Source organism: Mercenaria mercenaria, chromosome 4, assembly GCF_021730395.1.
Source record: "Mercenaria mercenaria strain notata chromosome 4, MADL_Memer_1, whole genome shotgun sequence".
Taxonomy (NCBI): domain Eukaryota; kingdom Metazoa; phylum Mollusca; class Bivalvia; order Venerida; family Veneridae; genus Mercenaria; species Mercenaria mercenaria.
The window spans coordinates 30,388,700-30,412,243 of NC_069364.1; positions in this window are offsets into that span (position 1 = coordinate 30,388,700).

The following is a 23,544-nucleotide window of genomic DNA, read 5'->3' on the forward strand; positions in this document are numbered from 1 at the left end:
TTATGCCCTGACTTATTTGTTTTGCTATGGTGCTTACCATATGTTATATATTTTAACTTCTTCCGCCAGACGATTTTACCTGGTGATGTCATAACCCGGAAGTACAATGCCCGAGGTTCACTTGTCTTCACTCGCCTGGATGTGATATTCCCAGCGCAGAGCTTTCGTCCCATGGTTGTGCCGTAAACCGCAAAGACGATGATTTTTGTTATCCTCTGAAGTCAGCTCAGGGATGCAATCACCTACCACCATAGGGAGCCAACACGGAATCAACGTATTCACGGTTTAAAGGGACTGGATTTAGAGATACGTTTTGTTTGTGCTACTTAAAGTTCGCAATTAAATTAAAGAATTGTACCACGTCACATTAGAATGGAACTATACGAACTTTGTATCTGGTGATACTGAACTTTTATTTTTTTTCTTATAATCAGTTTTTTTTCATATCATCTATTCATTGTAAATAATCATCTTATGTAAATAAATTTGTAAATATTGTAAAGGGTGTTGATTTGTTCTGATGGTTACTGTCGCCGGTACGGCCATTCCTGTCACAATGGTGTCAGAAGTGGGATTGGTCGACCAGACACAGTAGCTATTCGAACATTATTAACACACATTTAACTGCAGCAATAATTTGTAAAGATTCCTCTTGTTTTGTTCTGTTGGTACACATATAATAGTTTTATTCATTTTTCAGAGTGACGGCTTACCTCAGACTAGACAAGACAGATCCATAGCTTCAGCTAACCAGCTTTAGTGGTCACAGACTGATAGACAGTTGCTTACGACACTTAGATTCTGGGGTGAGTTCGTTCCTTTTATTTTTCTTTTGGGTTTATTTTGTGTCACTTTATGATTAAGCCACCATATATCTGTGCTGAGAGTGACCGCCCTTGACAAGGATAGTTATCCTACTCACTCTTAATTGTGCGTCGCCCTATTTCTCCCAGTGATCCTATTATATATTAGTGTGCTGTATACATACAAGATACAGTATTTCTTTTTTAATTTGTGTGTGTTAGCAAGCTTGTTTACTTGCATATACTTTTACCTACTTTTAAGTTTTAGTGCTACACAGTTGTGTTAAACCTATACTTTATCTTAGGATAAAACTTGTTTTATTTGTTACACTAAAGTGTTAACACTAGTTACAGTTGATTGATATTTGATAAGGCTAGGGTATTGTTGCAGCCTACTGTCACTGTACTTTGTTGATTGTTGCCTATGCAACCTTGATTGACACATAGTACTGTTGCGCAACTTAGTGTATTATTATTTCAGTGAGGACGTCTTGTGTACGTAGTGTATAGTACTTTGCTTTCCATTCCTGTCACAATAGGTACATGTACGTTGAATTACGTATCTTTATATTCCGATTCGGCCTCTTAAACATTTGACTGTAGACAATTGCAATCACAGTTACGCAGTGATAATTTTGAAAGCACAAAACGCAACCAAGTAAAACAACAGACTAAAAATTAAATAATAAATACCTCGTACGCCCTCTAGCACTAACGTAAGTGGAGTTCTGTTTCGGTAAAATTAAAAACACTCCATGATTCCAAACTTAACGAACACTTGTGTGAGCAGATGCATCCCTGTAAAAACCATTTGGGATCTCAACCTTCCATTTATTTTAGTACTATTTCAAAGGGATACTTTTCAAAGCATCTTGTTTAAAGTTTACTTAATACCCTCAAGACAGTATTCCTCTAGTACCTGTGTTCAAAGAACATTGTATTAGATAAGTGTAAAAATTCCAGAAAACATATTTCCAGCTTTTACGTCAGTAAACTGCAAACTAAACTGCTATTTTGTCTGCAACACTGTTTTTTTATTGTTGAATAATACGATGTTAATGTAAAAGGCCTCATTTTGTATAATTCCAAAAACGTATTATTCTAAACATATTGTAATGAAATAACTAAAATTTAGTTAAGGAAAATATGTGAATAATGGTAGAAATGAGTTACTTTCTCTAAAGTACGTTGAATTATAAACATACGTTTTTGCTTATCGAGCGCTCACTAAATTTCAGTTCAAAATAACAAAATACTACAATCTTTTAACCAGATTACTTCAAACTGCTGCACAGAATTTACTAGATATTTTTACAGTTTTAATGATGCAGTTTAGCTTTATATATATGAAATACATATGTTAACAAGTTACTTTACATTAATAATTTCGTCGTTAATCGCACTAAAGTCTGAACTGATATCCGAAAAAATCTTTAACCCTTCTTAACGGAGAATTATTCATTAATGAACTGTAATTATTCAATCATTAGATAGTTTTTCACAATATTTCAAAACTTTTATTTTAAACTGAACTTAGTGTAAAATTTCTCATTTGTACTTTTATCATATAGATTTGTTTCTTGTCTTCTTTTTCACATAAATATGGGGGGAAAACAATCGAGGCCGCTAGCTTTATAAAACACTTGATTATAGAGTCGCTTTTTATACTTTTTTCTCCATTATTTTACAATAAACAAAAGAATACAGCGCAAGAAGAACAAGTCTGAAATGTCCTGTATGAACCTACTGACAGTTTAATAAGATAAATAGAAGACAACGGAAGTAATACAATATGCACTGTCACAAAAGTAACTTATGAACTGCATAGACACATGATAGTTATTTACAATGAATGAGTAATAGAATGATTTATTTTATTTTGGGATGAAATGCTACCTTACTCGCTGTATTCCCTTTTGGTGTGAATTGTTTGTTCAGATTTTAATTCAAACAATTAATAAATTCTGCTTACCCTCAATTGAGACGTATCACAGACACAGACACAGTAAATTAAACATTTCAATAATTTTCAAGCGTTTGAAAATCAACTTTAGTACAATCTACGTTTGCAATTATCTGTCAGATTAAATTACTGTTTGCTTTCAGAATCGTAGATTATTCCGCGCATACCACAAATTGCATATACATTTAAGTGTCCGTGGCACTGTACCGCCTACAGAAACACATTTGTCCTGCAGACACATCCACTCAGCATTTGAAGGTGTTCAGTCAACATTATGGTTGTCCTTAAACGCATAGAGAGAATTTTAAATGTGATGGAAGTTTTCATTCCTTTCTAAATATCTTGATAAATCTGAATCGACGAAATAGACTTTAACCTCGCTCTTGATTATTGCGATTTTGTAAATGAGCAAGATACAAGACACAACCATTCCACATTTCATTTTGTTCGTGTTAGAGTCTGTCATAACATATATACTGTATTTCATGGTTAAAAATGTTATTTCCTTTTCATGAAAACTATCAGAGCTTAAGCATTCACCCTTGGTAAACATCCTTGTTAGTAAATGAGTAAACCGAAGCGAGGCCGAGTGGTTAAGACTGCCAAATTCGACATAGAGATGTGGGTTAAAAACACACTTAGGATTTAGAATTCTTCACGTCGGGAAGCAATTCTAGCATTGTGCCCCATTTCATGCCTGAACCAATAGCCGGAAGACAATAGGGTCTCTTTCTGCCACCAAAAGCTTGAAATAGCGCCATGTTACCTAAATGTTGTTTGTGTGACTCTAAACCAAACAAAAAAACAATGAAAAAATAAAACAAAGCGGTAACACTATTTCTTTGATTTTTTTTTAAAAATTGAAACATTTCTGGTCAATTTTAACTCTCTTTGCAGTATCAAAAACATTTTGGCCCTGTTAGTTGCCGTTATACCTTTTTTTTATTTCAGACATCATACAAATAAATACATTTAAATATAATTTGGGTATGATTCATATTTCTTTGTTTTATTTCTAGGGAAATGCCCTTGTTTGAAAGTATGGAAAAATTGTTAAAAGTTACTGTAGTAGGTTTTAAATGTGAGTGATTTTACAGTAAATTCAAATGCTTGTGTAGTTGTCACAGTCGCACATCTCACTGATTTTTAATTTCCTTTTACAGATGACATTTAACTCAACTATTCTCCTATTTACGGCAACGTCTGATGATGCAAATTACTGATAAAGGAAGCTAGTGATATAATTGATGAATTAGTATCTTTTTCAGAACATTAATTGGACCAACATGCCTGTATGCAAGAAGGTAACGTCTTAAAAAGACTAAAAATGAAGAAACAAAACAAAAGAAACAGGGATAAGAAATTAAGCCATTTCCTGGTTCATTTGGATGATGGAGTCCATACAGTTTTACTATAAAAAATTCAATATAACCAGTGGTATATTGCACCTTCCATTATCTCTCACGAATAGACCCAATCAGTGTGGTTATTTTACTTCTTTTCATACTATGCTGCTTCGAAGGGAGCTTCACATAGAATTTATTTTTAAATGAATAGTTTAGTTTGCCTTAAGAGGCCCTCTAAGGGAAGAGCAGAAAGTTGCCTTTTAAGAAACTTTACCATCAGATGCAACAATAGAAAAAATATAAAGTCAAAGATACTGCAATGGCAAATATCATCATTTGGAATATAACGGAACTATTCATTAATTTACATGTGGTGAAATCTGCAGTTCTATCATACTGAAGAAGTATAAAAGCTATCAAACTGTTTTAGAAAATATATAATCCTGGACAAACGTTTTTGTCACTCACTTATTAGTAAGAGAACAAATATAAACAAAACACCGTAGGTGTGTATCTAATGAATAGAGAGTTTGAGATTTCAACCTTTGCCTTCCCCTTCAACGTCTCTTGCGAAGTTAACGTATGAAGTTGAAGTTCGATTAAAATTCCTTGAGATTTCAAACTTTAGAATGAACCTTACTTCTTTTAATCCGCCCATTCAATTTATCCGTAATTATGATCGTTTTTTTCGTGCATTTTGATACCAATCGTCCGAAAGGGCAGGAATTTTACAAGAGGTTTTCAAAAATAAAAAAATGAAAATAAAATAAAAAACATTTCAATTAATATAATCATCGCATGGATATTAGAGCGATTACCAAATAAAAAAAACAAACAAAAAAACAAACAAACAAAAAAACGATAAACGATAAAACAATGTGAACAATATAAAAACTCGTTAGTGTTGCTCCAAACATTTAGGTTTTATATAAAATTATGTCAGTATAGTCAGTATACAATGCACGATTGTAAATCATACATGAGAAAAAATAAAAATGATTATTACATACATAAAATTATTTTCCACTGGGTTTCAGTGGACCGCGATCGTGCAATATTTTTCCATATCATGACGTTGAACGCTTTCATTTCGGACTAGTCCCAATCCGTGATTCTAGTTACCTCCCCTGACGGTCCGTCCATTGTGAATCTCGTTTCTTTAGATTTTTGTTGGTATTGTGTGTTTGTTTAATATGTAATTTATGCAACATTTTGTTTACTTTTACATTTTGATTAATCTGACCTATTAGATACTGGCACGTAGTAATTTATCAGACTGAAATGAAATGAAAGTTAGAATTACGTCATGAGTTGGACTAATACAGGACGTGGAATGTTTTCTTAACGTTGTAATGGAAATAATTGCGTGACGTCCATGGCGTCCACGCGCACGTTGCGACAACAAGTTGACGTCATTTTCGCGAGAAATATTAATGCGCGTCAGTTTGATTTGTTTATTGCGTTTTCGGAGAATTTTTTTACGTATTTTTTCCTGTCTTTCGTGACAGAACGATAATTTAGATATAAATTAATCATTTGACAGTGGATATGTAATAAAAAGGTTATCAATATTTTATGTGGATATATACACTCATTCTTTCGCGGACAATATTGCGCTCCTAAAGTCGCGCAATATTAACGCTGCAGAACTCGTGCATATATCCACATACAAAGTAAATAACCTATAATGATCATATCAACGTGATAATGACACTCTGTATGGCTCTGTATAATGCCAAACTCTCAGACAGCACAATATGATTTTAATATACTATCCAGGAATTTTGGTTAGAGGGACACCAACATTAAAGGGCGGGTTCCCCATTTCAGGGCAGGGAGAGTAGGGTCACACCGAGTTTCAAGACCGACTTTCTTTGTAAAATGTAAGAATCAAAGGGGGAATTCACCTGCAATGTCCCTCTGCCAGGCTCTGGTTCCGTGCATTTAAAGAATGGAGTTATCCCATACGGCTAACAGGAAACGTCTCTCATCATGATATCATAGATCTGAAACTGTCTGATACTTAAGAAGAATTTTCCGCCTTACTAGTACCATATTATGTTTATAATTAAAACGCAATTGTCGTATTAAGCGTCCGACAGAAACAGATTGATTTTTTTTTGGATGTGAAAATAAAATGTTCCACCAAATGATATTCGCGCGTAATTATTTATTTTTCAAGTAAAATGACTGTCATGCCATGTGCCTCCATCCAGATTTCAGTCTTTGATGCCGAGTATGTGGACAGAGTAGATGTAAAAAGAATGAAGTTTCGACTTTCGTGATATCACATCTTCGGACGTTCAAAACTTCACTTCATACGACAAAAAGGCCAATCTGGTTTAATCGATACCGCCTGGGGACACAGATATGCCGTAGAAGTTAAAGTTTGAACAAAATCTCAAAGTTTCTCAAAATCAGTTGATAGCTTCATACTTCCAGGTTCAATTCAATGTATTTAGTTAAAATCATTAGCCATACAAAACTTTATTATTCTTATACCTATTGATAGTGTTCCGCATCAAATTTAGTCTAATTATATATATGGATAATCAAATAACTTAATAAGCAGAAATCCTGAAACTAAGCTTTTTATTTCGCATAGTAATAAAGAGAAGTCTTAGGCTTACGTGATATTACATGGAAAACTTTAGTAGCAACGTGTGATATAAATAAAATACACGCATATCGGTGACGTTTTACCCAAAATATATATGAGAGACGTTGAAGGGGAAGGCGAAGTTTGAAATCTCAAACTCTCTAATGATTCAATATCACCATCTTTCTTTATAAATATACACTGGCTTCACTTTGATTTAATAATAATTTATCCGAAATGTAGGCAAAAAAAACTTGAAGAAATCTGAAATATCGTCACAACCTTCCGTCTAATCTGCTAAAGGGACAAAAGTCCTCTTTCGAAACCATATTTGTATTTCCATTTACATGTATTTGTATGCTGAAACAAGTGCCTCTCTCAAGATAAATGTCGGTGCATCTGATAACATACAAAGGACAATAAATCATTCTGAATTGGTTTGTCTCGTTATTAGCCTTACGTCCATATTAAGGGCGTCATTTATCATTTCAATGATTATTCAAAGACTAGGAGTGGAGTCAAGTATAAGCTTTAAATAGACTATAATATGAATTTAGAAAGTCATTGTCATCTAGAATATGGTTTTCCCTTATGCCGTCTTTTTAAGTTCCAGAGGTATACCTTAACACTCAAAAGGAACAATACAGGCTTTTGAAATATGCTGTCACCTTTTTAAGGATGAACGCTTAACCTTACATTTTTAGGGGGAAAAAACTGTTACATATCTCAGTTTTGATGCATTTGCAATAATGTGCAAGTGCTGAAATGTCACAAAACTAGGTTGAATGAAGTTTTCAGCAGTTGCATACTTTTATTTCTTGACAAGAAATGGCATTAATTTTTAAAGGGGGGCAACTTTTTCAAAATATTTTACGTATCCATCATACGAGAGAGAATGGCAGAACATTTAATGGACAGGTTGATTGTTGGTAAAGATGTTATTTGTTTATCAAATATGTCTATGTTTTGAACCTTAAACTGACCTCACAAACGAAGGTGTCGTTACGTCCCTAACATACAATATAGTTGTTGTTAATATGCTATCTACACATTTAATGATTCATTTTATTTGCTATATTACTAACAGGTAAACAACAAAGTTTAATAAATATGCACCTTTTCTGTACAGTATCAAGATTTCATTATATTTAAAAGGATACCTGTTCTGACAGTTGTTGCTATAAGGTCCCCTAAGAGGGGCGTGTTCAGAATGCAAATAGAATAAATCCACAGTAATTAGAGCGTTTCTCACCTTGATAATGTTAATTTGTGCCAATTTCCACACATTTAGATTCATTTTGTTTACAGCTTCCAGATAATCACACAAATAACTCCTCAATTGGTTAAGATGATTAAATCATTTCTAAGGGTGGGATTTACAGATATTTGCAATAATGAAATCTACAAACTTTTGTTTAAGAGCTTTTATGATATTGGCAATGATAAATTTACTAAAGTGAAGTATTCGAGCGTGATTTGTGTTCCTCTTTGTGTGGTCCTTGAGATGTTTATGTTTTAAACGAATTAAGAAAATTCGAATGCTTATCATAAACAACAATACCATAAACACTATTCGAAGTTCCCGCTGTGTTGAAAATTATGCAATGATATTATACTGTATATTTGAAATTATTTGCAAATAAGCTTCAAATATCATTCATTAAATACTTTGAATCATAGATGCAGTCATTAACACATATATCTATAATCGTTTAAACTTTTAAGAGCAATAAAATTTAAACAAGCCTAGTGTTGTCAAATCCGGTCTTCCGATACACATCATTAGTATTCTCGTCGACGCCGAGTAAGTCTTAATTAATATGTAATAATAGGAAAATATTTTTGATACGACGGTCCATCTATGAACTGCATATATTTTAGACAGCATCAAACCATTGCCTGTGCTTGTAGTAAAATGGACTTTTAAGTTTCCTTACATTGAAGGGAATAACTTAGCTCCTAGCTTAAAAATCCCGGAGTTTCTCTGATATATTCACATGCTTCTAGCTTACACTGATATATTCTCGTGATCTAGCTTTAAATCTACGATTCATTGTCTCTTTTTTAAAATAAACAATGTTAATAATAGTTTGATGATAGGAAAATAAGATTTACTTATTATAGCATTTAAATAATCTGAACCTGGACTGTTAATTCGTTATTAGCAGGAACTCATAGTCGTAAAAATTGTTGTTATCGGACATTTGTTGAATATGTAACAGGTACCATTACAAATGTACTATTATTACAAACCAAAAATATTCCTAAAGTTGTCATTAGTTTTGTCATTTTGAAATCCAGTTATTTCAATGCATATGCATATCAGGTATCATGTTGACTTTTTGTGTCTAAATTGATACCAACGTGCAACACTGGACTTAATAAAGAGAACGGAAATACGGTCGCATTCTTCTACCTAGAATTGTAAATGAGTTACAAAGATAGCATATTACTGTGTATGTGTGAATAAGATTTGTTATCCCACGCTTGTCAAATCTAGAAATAATTGCAAAACAAACATCACTGTCTGCACGTAACGTCATCACTCAGCGGTCGGCTGTGACTTTGAATATAAAACAAACGTCACAATAAGATGAAATAGACAAAAACAATGACCCAGTCAGTTTTGAAAAATGGGTGTATTTCATAATGTCCTGTTTCATTTATCATATATGAAATAAATTTTACAGACTCTTTTTTAAAGAGTTATATAGCGAAGAAAGGGTACAGAGCGAATAACTATCAGACAGATGGAGACAAACCTGCCTGAACTATATAAATATCATATACAGGCAGTTTATTCATTTTGACAACATCCAGTTTTACCTTTAAGCTTGATTTGTTTATAGAATGATTTGGAAAGAGGCTTTAATGGCCATACGTTTTATAGAAAATGTTAAACTTAAATCAATAAATGTTGTTGGATCGACGTAGGTGTCAAACTTAACACTTAACTGTTTCCCGCCATTTTTCGAAGAAAACAAAATGGGCATAGAAATCGGATGCGTCATTCCGTGCGTTCGTCCGTTCATCCGTCCGTCCGTACCTACGTACGTACGTCATACTTCATGTACGGTCCATATGTCTGCCATACATGAAGGGATTTTTACATGGTACAAAAGCTTCCGAGAATGAGACGGTGCCCCACGTAAGATCCAGACCCCTAGCTCTACACTTGATGGTTAAAGGTTAACAGGGTCTTTTCATGTCCGGTTTGTAACAACTTTTCACCAAGTGATCTTGAAATTAATTCGTACAAATGTTTCCGATAACGAGACGACATATCGCGTCCAAGACCCAGAACCCCAGTTTCTAAATCTAGATCACATTTGGGAGTCAAATGTTTACAGTGTCTGTTTCGTGTCCCCGGTTTATAACAGAGATTTTAAAATCACTTGGCGCATATGTTCTGGATAATGAGACGACGTGTCGCAAACTGAATTGTTAATGCATTTACTTTCTTTTCGCATCGCAATTGCTTTTTTTTATAAAATAGGAAACAAGGGATAATTTCTACTTAACGATACTATCTTCGCATTTTTCTCAAAACTTGCTTTAGTCCCATGCTTATATACACGTTCTTAATTTTCATAGCGTTTCAGTGTGATATAAATAAGCTAAGAAGTTAAAGACTCTGTCAAAAGTATTTGTCACAGCTACAGCTTTACTTGATATTTCGTAAAATGTAAAACAAATTAAAATTCTTTAAATGAATCATTGCACGTTACTAGTCATAAGATATCTGGCAAATCGCATTATGTAAAAACAATGGCATTCAATTATTAGGCCTTGCTCTAACACCTGAGAAATATTTAGAAACGAGAATTTCAGAGTACAGCAGGTGCATAATGGAGAAAGATTGTTCTTGAAGGAAATTTATGACGTTAACCAAATTTTTTTTGTACTTTTAAAATACACAGAGCGCCTGGCTACATGTTTTGATTCACTTTTGTGCGGGAACACGTTCAATAATTTGCTAATTTTATAGTTTTAATTGTAATTATAAATAATACACACAACGTCTGGCTGCATCGGTTGAATCCCAGTTGCGCGGGCAAACAATTATTGATTTGATTTTACCATTGGAGAACTTGATTAGAAAGCCCCAGCTTAAGAGAAGACCAGAACGACTAGAATTGATTTTCGTATCTCCAAAGACCAAAGGCCGGCATGTAGTTATCGAACCATCCGTTCATCTGTCTATCGGTCTATCGGTCTGTCTGTCTGTCGGTCTGTCTGTCTGTCTGTCTGTCCACCAGTCTGCACATGTTCGTACGTCTTAACTTCGATTGTTCGAAACTTAATTTAAAACCAATGTAAGGAATGTAGTTTAAACCGTGTATATATGTATATACTGACAAGGGGAAGTGTAGTGGACAATATTTATAACTCAAACCTAAAACGCTTTCGAATTATCCCCTTATTTACTAGTCTTTTACCCCGTTTGTCCGGAGCATAACAAGAAATATTCAAATTTTGAATACAGGTTGACGAAAACAAGGTTTTAATTATACCACTTTTTTATTATTTCTTATTCTTTGCTTGTCAATAGTAAAACAAAAAGCTACAAAAATAACTTTATACCGACAATATAGGTAGATATAGCAATAAAAAGTGCATACTTGGCAATTATAAGTCTAACACAGTAACTTGTAAATATTCCCCTTTTTCACTTTTCATTTCAGTTATTAAAAAGGTTCGCAAACAATAATTCAAACGTGATCAGGAACTTATTAAAAACGTGCAGTGCATACGAACCGTAAGCGCCAATACTATTGAATCATCTACAAAACTTAATTTAGAATTTAACTATTCTACATAATTGTATAAAATATTCATCTTGGTCGAATGGTCTAAGGCGTTGTTATATGCTCTTTTCTGGGTGAAGGCAATCTGAACGGTAGCGGACTGGTAGCCGTCCAAATCCTAGCGAACAATTAATTGTTAAACTGGATTCAGTATTGTTATATTTTCTTGTCCTTTGGGATCCTCGAGTCCATTCACCATATGTGTAATATCGTTCCGCTTAAGCCGGTGCTATATATGGGAGTGAGTGAGAGGTATTGCACATTTCATTACCTCTATCACATATTCTTCTTGGTTGCATTCTTTGCTTCCAAAGGATCTTTTTTTTTTTTGCAAATTTCTTATATACCAGAAAAGAGTGAAGTCACTTGGAGTCAAATCTAGTAAAGTCTACCGATAAAAATACAATATCTCCTTAAAAAGATTTGTTTTAATTGACAAATTGTAACAAGTGTTGGTATATTGCAAATGTAAATAAATACTACTTGGATTTTATTTTGGCCATGTTTGACTGCCTTTGCTGGAAAATCAAAATTGATTGATTATTTAGATAGAAATACATGTATGTTGGAGCTACTAGAGAATGTAAAGATCTCATTTGTTATTTTCTAATTAATAAAATGCCGGTGCATTTGTTTTAATATACACATTGAAAAAAAAATGTTTAAAAATGATATCTTTGAATTTTGAAAATAGATGTTTTGCTTATATTTTTATTAGAACGTCAAATAACATCGAAGTTTTTGCAATGTGTCAATGTAGTAGGGTGACTTTCTGACTTAAAAAAATATTAACCTGGACCCCCAGTATAAAAATATTTAATTTAGTTATATACCAAAATGTTCGTAAAAGTTTGAAGTTTATGAAACTACCGGCATAAATAGTGGCATTTTGAGAAATCCAAAATTAGAAATATTATTTTTTCAGCTTTGTTGACCCCAATGTTGAACTTTATGATTTTAATTATGTTTTATATGCACGATTAAACATTGGAATTACATTATTTAATTGTTTTATATATATATTTCTGTAAATTTTGCCAAAAAATAGAAATTTGTCCCCTCAGAATTGGTTAAATATAGGGTATTGTGTGCTATTTTCAAGAGCAGGTAAATGGATATGACAAAAAAGTGTGAGTGTTTATGCTCAGATATGAAATGTAACATTCAGGTAATGAAAATAAATACACAAAGAACAAAAAATGTTCTTTTTCCTTAATTCATAAACTTTTATAAGTGGGTGGGGTAATTTGACATGAATTTTAGAAATAAATGTAAATGGTCTATATGTCAAGATGTCATTTCCTATTAGCTCCAAGCAATGTTTGTATATATAATGTTGAAAACACGTTATATTTGGGTAAGACGAATGTGTAAACTGTTATGTAGAATCCATGCTTGCTTTCAAAATGGCCACATTTTCAGTGAAAATAACTAGAGTTACGAGAACTGAGCATATGTTGTGTTATCTGTTTTGACTTAAGTCACCTATTCTTAACCTACACATGTTTTATTGTCATAAACACATTAAACATTTAATAAGAAATTACATCAGTTTTACTTCGAATATTTAACTACCGGTATTTATGGATCAAACTGTGCTGTGTCTTGTTTGATCAAGATTAACTCATTTGGATGTTGTCCTATGAAATAAGACGAAGAATAGTCGATTACTGGGAATGGATAACACTGGTAAGTATTATTGATCTTATATGTCCACCTCTGTTTCATTTACTATCATTTTAACACTTACTTTGTTTCTGCAACAATTTTTGTTGGCTACATATAGTATTTTGGGGTAGGACCAAATTGTTGAGGTATAAATAGCCACATCATCGGTAAAAGTTTGGAAGCGGGAAAGTTCAAATGAATAAATGTAAACAATGTACACAATATTACCTACTAATAAAGCCTAAAAAGGGTAAATTGAGAATAGAATATTTTACAATTATTGTTCCTGATAGATTTTACAATGATACACAATGTCAATGTGATAAAATATTGAAACCCAGAATGTAAACAGTGCATGCATGACCTTGTCAAATTTGATAAATAAACAAGAATCAAAATCAGTCTCAAAAATGGGATTAAAACAAGCAGACATGCGTAAAATACTTTCATGAATTATTTGTTCAACTGAACAATTTATTCAGATATTGATTTTGTTGGTTTTTGTTCATAAAATTAAATTTTAATACATTCGGTGCATATATAAATAATTCCCCGTGTCAATTATCCCGTATCACTAATACTTATATCTAAAAAATATTTTACCATAACGGCCTACTGATGCTATTGCAAATGCATCGCCCTCATAATTTTGCACAGCAAGCAGTCTTTTAATATTTAGGCCTGATAAAAAATCAAAGCACTGAAAGCACGTACCAGAGTGCAGAGATGACTCTGTCAATGTGCATGTTTAATGCACTCCAATGACCAGAGAATAGCATTTCATACCTTTTTTTAATTCTTCATTACGTTAAGTATTCTGTAAATTGTTATATAATGACAGGAGTACATGCTTGGTTGTCACTATTTCTTCCTATATTGTTTTCCTTTTCCAGGTAAGTAAAATGGATACATCTACATCTGAACCCAAGAAAAGAAGACTGTGTTTTGATTTTAACAAATTTTGTTTTTGTAATAAACGTTTCAATAGCAGTAAAACAGTACTTGGCCCAGAAAAATGTGACTCTCTACTGTCAATATGCAGAGACAGAAATGATGCATTTTCTGCTAGTATCATTGCTTTTGAATCTGAAATACGTTCAGGAGAAACATGTATCTACTATCATAAAGCTTGCCGTGCAAAATATGTCCATCCATTTTATAACAAAGTGAGAGATAATGGACTCCTGACTGAATCCAAACTTTTTGATGTAGAAAGTGCATATACCAGATCAAAAGTCAACGTTCCTGATTTTAGTTGGAAGGAAAACTGTTTCATCTGTGGCCAAAAATGTAATTCAAAGCACAGAGCTAAGTGGTCAACGGTTGAGGGGTCAGTCAATGAAAATTCAAAATTGTACTCAAAATTAATCGAAACAGCTAAAGTGAAAGGAGATAAAGAGCAGCTCTGTGCAAGGTTACTAACTACAAATGGCGATCTAGTGGCAGTTGAAGCCCGGTATCACAGGAAGAAAGGGTGTCTAGCTAGCTATATATCTGATAAGAACAATAACACATTTAAAAGTCAAGCAGATAATGGTAAGTTAATAAAGGCTTGTGAAGTTTTGAAAGCAGAAATTAAATCTCAAGTTGAAGAGGACAAAACTGTATATGAAATGTCATATTTAAAAAGCCGTATAAGTGAAATTTGTGAATCATCTGGCGACAGAATAGGTTCAAGCAAAGTCAAAGCTAAATTCATAAAGAAAGCTCTAGAACGTATATGGCCAGAAGTCAAGTTCATTAGTAGACCTGGTTTGACAGATTTATTGTGCTCAAACCAGCATACACTATCTGAAGCCCTGTCAAAGAATGTTGATCTTGATCTTGAAAGATCTCTCACTGAATTAAATGAGCAGGATGAGTGTTCCACAGAATTGCTCAATACTTTTACTGACCCGGGTAAGGATGAAATTTCGGTCATCCACCAAGCTGCTATGATTCTCCGAAACAGATTATTAAAGACTGAGGGTCTTAAGGGAGAATACTACTCGTGTCAGGAACTAAGCATTGAACATCAAAAAGACTTCTTGGATCCCCTGCTTTTGAAATTTGTGGCCTGGTTAAGTAAAACAAATAGCGCAAATGAGGAAATTGATAAGAAGACCATTGCTGTTTGTTCTGATTTAACAACACTTGTCAAGCCAGTTATTACACCAAAGCATCTTGGACTAACAGTGTATTTGCATCACTCGTATGGGAGCAAGAAACTCATAGAGGATTTAAATACACATGGTTATACATTGCCCTATACTGAGGTTCGACACTTCCTGACTTCTGCAGCAATATATTTGTCAGCTAACCAACAGCAGACCCCATCAGGTATGCTATTGTTTTCTATTCGTTTTATGATAAGTACATATGTAATACAGCTCCACCTATTATTGAGGTTTGTTTTACGCACTTCATGTTTAAATCAAGATGTTTCGTTCTAATTATGAACGTCATGTCCTCCCAAAGTTTTATGTTATGCAACATGTACAAAAAAATGTACACATACCAGTAATATATTCAAGAAACAGTTTCAATTTAAACACTTTACAATGATAATAAAAAGGTGATGATTAAGATTCAGTTTACTGACAGGTAAGTACAAATGTATACGTTATGTACTTTTAAACAGGACTAATAGCTAAATATTTTTATTCAGGAGGAATCGTACCGTCTGATCTGAGTGTACACAGTATTGAAACACATGGTCCAAGAGGACTTCTAGTAGCCGCAGCAGACAACTGGGATCATAACGAAACACACTGAGCGGTAAAAGATCGACACACGCTATGACTAGTATCTTGGTTTCAACAACTACTACACAACCACAGCGGTCAGAATCCCACGTGTTCAAAATCGTTCAGTTGATACTTCATTGCTTCCAGGTATGTTTAATATTACAGTCAAACCTGTGTTATAGACCACCTCTGAACAGAGACCACCTGGCTTTAAAGACCACATGTTTTGTTCCCCATTTTAACATTTGCAGTGTATGTTAACCTGTGAATAAAGACCACCTCCCAATAAGGGTGGTCTTTATAGACAGATTTGTCTTTATTGTTATTGTACTTCTTTACAAACTCATATTGTAGCTTAACTTGCAAAATAATGAGATAATGCACACTATCCGAGTTTGATGAGAGCCTTCCTTTTTTCTATAAAGTTTTCATCGATGACAATTCTGCCCATTTCCAATAGTATATGTTATAAAGCTGTATCACAGGTTGCTTTTTTCAATAAAGCTTTGTTCTGTATAAAATGTACATGTACACCTAAGTGTGGCCATGCAGGGTAACTAATACTCAAGTCACACATTTGGTGCGGATAGATACGCCTTGCCACGGATAGAAACGTAGTAATCCGCATCGATCCGTACCTTAGCCGTACCTTAAAGTAGTAATCCGTATCAGTCCGTACCAATCTGTACAGCTCAGGCACGGATCAATACGATTACTACGTTTCTATCCGTGGCATAGCTATCCGCGCCGTATGTGTGACTGGAATATAAAGCTATCTTACAAATCAGATAGCCTCATGTTTCCAATGCTTGTTCTATTACTTACACGTCATGTTTATTTTTTTAAGTTCTGGACTGTCACAGACACTATTATACAGTAAACCTACTACTAGACCTAGTCCATTGCTTCAGCCGCCAGTAACACTAGAAGAGCTCGCCTGCCCGGAACCACATAGTGCAAAAGTCCTTAGACTGAAGGAAATAATGTACCACATGAGAAGAGCCACTTTGGCAATCTCTGTGATGACAGAGCAGAAACTGTACCTCCGTGGACTGTGTTCCAATCTTATGTACAAAATGACAGCTTTAGTGAAACTGCTGAAATAGTTTTTAATCCCATTATAATGGCAACACCTAATGATTACAACACTGTGTACACTATTCTAAAGCAAACCAAAGAACAAATCAATGCGTTAGGTCAATCTGTTTGCCCAATTATTTTTGATATGGGGTTACTTACAAAATCCCTTGACATTGTGTGGGCCCGACCAACTGAATTGAAAGGGGTAATCCCACTTGAAGGCGGCATGCATTTCATGATGTCTGTTTTTGCTGGTATTGGTCACTTGTATGGTGATGCTGGCTTGAAAAACCTCATGGTGGAGTCTGATGTTTTTGCAAGGTTGACAGCAGAACATATTCTGTCAGGAAAAGATTTTGACAGAGCCATGCTATCAATGTTAGTTATTGATGAGGTTCTAAATCGTAAGTTTTTTCATCAGTTTCAAAATGGGCTGGAGCAAATTCAAAGCCTTTGCCTTCTGTCTTATTTGATAAGCTAAAAGCTTCAAATGTCACTTCTAGGGTTCAGGACGAAACTGTATTAGAAATATTAGAAGCAATTGATTCTGAGCTTCTCCCTCTTGTTGAGCAATTTAGACTGGAAGGAAGAGCTGTATCTCCTTTATTTAGATTTTGGGACGATTATCTTCAAGAAGTCTCCCTTCCACTAAAACTTTACCTTGCGTCATCAAGGCATGGACTCTGGGAGGTTCACAAGTTTTCTAAAGCAAAACTTTTGCCATTCTTATTTGCTGCAAATCGTACAGTGTACTCGAGGTTCATGCATGCCTTATCTAGCCCTACAAATGAATCGACTCCCTATTGAGTTAGCAGAGAGTTTTAAGAAAGGTTCGTTCGTAACTAAACTAACAAGTGGTTCGTGCTGTTTGGTTTGACTATGTTTTAGAGGTAACAGAAAACAAAGCCTTGAAATCATCCGGCGGAATTATTTGCATCACACATACTGAAAGTGCTTTGGTTCGCTGGTTTCTGTCTCGACCATTGACGGCAAAATATGCTGTTTCATACTCTTGTAGTTCTGATGATGATCGAAATAACTTGCACAACAAGCATCACACTGATACACCTTTCCACAAGAATGCATACAACGAGGCTGTGAACAAAATGCTTCAAACGTTTGATGAGAACTTTATTGACCCATTTTCTGTGTCCAGTCCACCCTCAAAGTTGCTTAATTTTGCAACAGGTATTGAAATCCCTGACGCTGTTGAGAGTAGTTTACTGTCATGTCACGACCAGGGTAGAAAGATGCTGAATGACTTTGTAAGCGAAAGGCTCATTCATTCTGACACTTGCAAGCCTTCAAAGAGTTTTTTGACCCACTGCCAAGGTCAAAACTTAAAACAATTAGGAGTTCAAATCATGCTGTTAATGTTAATTCAAAGGTTGTCAGTATAAATGGGGAGGAAATGTATTTAAGACTGTTGGCCATCAATGCTCTCAAGAAAGTACCACTTGAACGAGTACTTTCATTTGAAAATGCTCCTGTACCACTTAGTTTGTTTTCTGATGACGGAGGGATAATGCCAACGAAGAAGTCTGATTTTGGTGAGAAGCTGGAGAAACTTGCTGGTTCTGATTTGATTGTCTCACGTGTTTCTGAGCCTGACTGTATTGTTTTTGATGCTATGGCTATTGTTCTGATATAATGGAAGTATATCCAAAATTCGATGAATTTATTCTGTTTTAAGCAATTATAGACTTGCCGTGATTGTTTCGGATTAATGAATGGTTACATATATTTTATAAACTTAGCAATACCACAAGGGGCGTGTATCAATAAATCGGTACACCAGTAAGGTACTGTTAAGTAAAAACGCATGTCAGAGTACCCCAGGTGTTGTAAAAGCATATGGAAAGATATCAAATATCTGTTTTCTAACAATTATGAATAGATATGAATAAATTCTGTTTAATACAATATGTTTCGTTACTTTTATGTCATTGAGTCCATTTTCCACTCATATGAATGAAATTTAGCCATATAATGGACCATTTTCAGTGTAAGTGGCAGCCATTTTGGAAGCCATATTTAATTTTCGCTTTCAAATAGTACATTCCTTTTTGCCTAAATGTAGCATATATATATTCTATGCACACAGAGCAACCAAAGCTAACAGGTAAAGTTTATTATATAGTTGAAAAATATAAAAATTACCAGTGTACGCATTTATTACTAAAACGGATGCAAAATTACCCCACCCACTTATGAAAGCTTATGGATTCAAGTATTTAACCTCTTTTCTTATGTAATGTAACTATTTTTATTACCTGAAGGTTACAGTTGACTTCCAAGCACAAATCTATTCAAATTCCTTATACCCCTTTGTTTTGGTGTTAAAAACGCCACCCATACCTTAAATTTAACCATTTTTTGGCAAAATTTTGTCTATTTTTGGGCAATATGGATAGAAAATTCACAAAATTTACCAATAAATGGTCATTATAGTATGTATTCCTGCATATTTAACACATAAAATTAATCAAAATCATTATGTGCTATAAAAGGGTCCACAAAATTACAAAAAATGATATTTTTAACTTTTGGCGGCCATCTTGGACGCCATCTTGGATTTCTCAGAATGCCACCATTTATGCCAATTTATGCCGGTAGTTTCGGAAACTTCTGTCTATTACGAACATTTTGGTATATAACTTATCTTGTTGTACAGGGGGGTCCGGGTAACTTTAAAAATAGAGCCCTTTTGACTCGAATGTCACCCTACTAATGAACGATTATAGCGGAGCGCATAGATAATGAGGATACGGAGGAATTTGCATTTAAAAGGTCATTGTCTAAAATATATAAAGAGATCTGAAGAAACCATTGCAGATGTAATTGTACTTTATTTCTTTTATCAGTTTAATGAAATTCACGTGACTTAAATTATTTCCTTCAAATGAGAGTTCAAAGGATTTCCCATATCTCACAATTCACTGGAGACATGATCCAGATTTAACACATAATCATTGTTGTAATCTTATACACAAATGAAAATGTATCACCTACTATGCGACATTACTCTGACAGATGGAATTAATTCTTGTTTTTAGGGGTCTTTTTTTGTAAATTGCTCTGTGCAATTTCTGAGAATAATACATTTGAATAATTTAAAGTGCAAACGCTGCATTATCCCTGAATATCTTTATAAAACGTAACAAAAGGGAACATGCATTGGTGATCCGCATTATCACATTGCTTGGAATAGTACCCGAGAGAATTCAGGGTACAGCTCATGTAGGATAAAGTAGAATCATTCCTGAACGTTACCAAATAGGTACAACAATGTTGATTCAATTCCGAAAAGAAAACAATGATAAAATCATGCAAGTTAAGAGAAACATCTATCATAATGTTTTATAAAGTTGAAATATTTATAACAATGACTACATGATTTCGCAAGCAAAGAAGCCCCATATATTTATGTCTCTTACAAAAGACATTGAGGATGTAAAATTTTGGGCAATATACAAACATTAAAAGAATTTTTATAAGTAAACAAATATAGTTCAAGTTCATTGCAACGATCGTTGTCTCAAACATCTGTAAAGCCTTTTATTACATACTCGTTTCTTTTCCCCGTTAAGTTACACTGGTACCGGAAACGTCAATATTTTTCTATACACTGACGCCTGAATTTCATATCGGGTGCGTGACGTAATTCAGTGCGTGCTGTTGCACTATTTTTTCTATTTAGTTCAGTATTGTCAATCCTATTCAGGCTGTTGCACAAAATTATGATATTTACATTATATTTATACGTGTAGATGCGTATGTAATAAAAAGGTTATTATCTTTGCATCGGGAAATATGCACTCGTTCTTCAGCGGAAGAATATTGCGCTCCTAAAGCCGCGCAATATTTCCGCTGAAGAACTCGTGCATATTTCCCGATACAAAGCTAATAACCTATAAATATATCTGATTCTGGCACTGATATTAAAGTCGTTTAGTAATTATTGCTTTATATTAGACTACTTAGGAACATATTTTTGCAGTATTAGAACTGTAAGTTATTAAGTAAATTCCACTTTTAATGACATATCAAGTCTTCGAATGAAGACAATATTTGTTTGATTGAAGGTTTAAGATAACAATTATCTGGTTTGTTAAATGTTATAATAATTAAACAAATCAATCAGAGCGAATATGTCAGACTTTAAACTACTGCAAGTTTCAATATTGCATGTTGCTAGGAGAGCTCGAATGGTTGAAATTATGCCCTCTTAATTGCTAATATTCGCCGAATTTGTGACCCGACCCTATTGCTGTAATTCCATTGAATGTTAATGTATACCTGTGCTGTAATTTGATGTATGATATGTAATAAAATATTATCAAACTAAACTTATGCCTCTGTCTTAAAAGAAAACTTGTTTGACTGTTTAGTTTTATCTATCTGAGTACAAGCTATCTAATAAATTGAATGCTTGTATGCGTACAAATACGAAGTGAAAATACACCCTTGACAATGCTATTCTATTTTAGTACTAGTATGTCAAAATACAACTGACTCGATGAGGTGTCTAACTTCAGACCATTGTGATGTTTAAACTCATTCTGTTTGTCGTTTCTCATATTTTAGGAACTAGTTAGCTATAAATCCAAGTATTTTTTTAATTATAAGTTAAAAAATGGCATAAATAAAGATACTTTCGTCAGTCATAGCAAAGGCATGTATTTTAGCATATTTAGATGTTTTGTATCACTAAGTTATTGAATCATCACGACAAACGATATTTTTTTAAACTAATAAATTACCTGTTTGTAGTCTTGTAACGATGAGCTAGCATGAAATAATTCTTACTACACAAATCCATGGTTTCATTTATTTAATGCAACATACAAAATGTTTTGTTCATTGTTTCCGGTTTCGTTTCGAAGACTACAACTTTACAATTTTAGAACACTGAAGTGTGTAAGTAATTTTCTAAAATGAAAAAAAAAATTAGAGACGCTCCACAGAATAACTGTATTCTTTTGTATTTCCATGGTAGTAACTATATATGATTTGCATGTCGACAAAATTGAGAAACACAAGTATCTAGTAGTTAGAAATTGACAGTGACATGTATTAGGCCAAGACTCTGTGGTTAATGTTTAAACATTTTATTGAAAGAATGTAGCAGTATGTACAGTAATTGTTGTATTAAGTTGAGTTTAGACCACACTTTCTTTCTAAATGGAAAGACAGTTATTCATCTATGTTTTTAAAACTATACAGAAAAGAGATTGTCCACCTGTCATCTTGTAAGTTCATGTGGAAGGAAAAAATAGGTCACAAGGTTGTTGTTGGTCTTTAAGAATTTATTTCCATGATACCTGACAGCTTAACTTTAGATACATTTTACCCTATTTTTGCATGAAATGTTTGTTAAAATATTATTTCAGATTACTCCTTATTTCCGATACTCTCATTTGTGAAATAATACCGATTATTTCTGTAATAGAAATAAAATCGTGTTTATTTAGGCATGAATTATTTTGGTTTTAACGTAGATGTCATTTTAACAGACTCTTGTATGAGTCGTAAATAAATTAGCTGTAACTCAAGGGAAGTAACACAGTCTGAATTGTTTATTCGGAATCGTTCGGTTACGACTGTATATTTTATCAATGACGTCATAACATCATTCGGAGTCCTTTCGGTTCTTCGCATTGATTGATCGATCAGCTGGTGTAATAGACACAAAATTCCCACCCGCCACACCCTTCACGTGCATACATATGTATATATACCTTTATAAACCATAACTATATATTTCAACATGATATATTGATTTTGTTAATCCCCCGCCGTGGCGGAGGGATTATAGAAATGGTCTGCGTCCGTCCTTCCGTCCGTCTTTCCGTCCTTCCGTCCGTCCTTCCGTCCGTAACAAAATCGTGTCCGGTCCATATCTCCTAAACCCCTTGAAGGATTTTCATGAAACTTGGGTCAAATGATCACCTAATCAAGACGATGTGCAGAACCCATGAGTCAGCCTTGTCGGTTCAAGTCAAGGTCACAACTCATGGTCAAAGGTTTGAGCCTGCCATTTTGTGTCCGCTCTTTATCTCCTAAACCCCTTGAAGGAATTTTATAAAACTTGGGTCAAATGATCACCTCGTCAAGACGATGTGCAGAACCCATGAGTCAGCCATGCCGGCTCAAGGTCAAGGTCACAACTCAAGGTCAAATGTTTGAGCCTTCCATTTTGTGTCCGCTCTTTATCTCCTAAATCCCTTGAAGGAATTTTATAAAACTTAGGTCAAATGATCACCTCATCAAGATGATGTGCAGAACCCATGAGTCAGTCATGCCGGCTCAAGGTCAAGGTCACAACTTAGGGTCAAAGGTTTGAACCTTCCATTTTGTGTCCGCTCTATATCTCCTAAACCCCTTAAAGGATTTTCATCAAACTTGGGTCAAACGATCACCTCATCAAGGCGATGTGCAGAACTTATAAGTCAGCCTTGTTGGCTCAAGGTCAAGGTCACAACTGAAGGTCAAATGTTTGAGCCTTCCATTTCGTGTCCGCTCTATATCTCCTAAACCCCTTGAAGGAA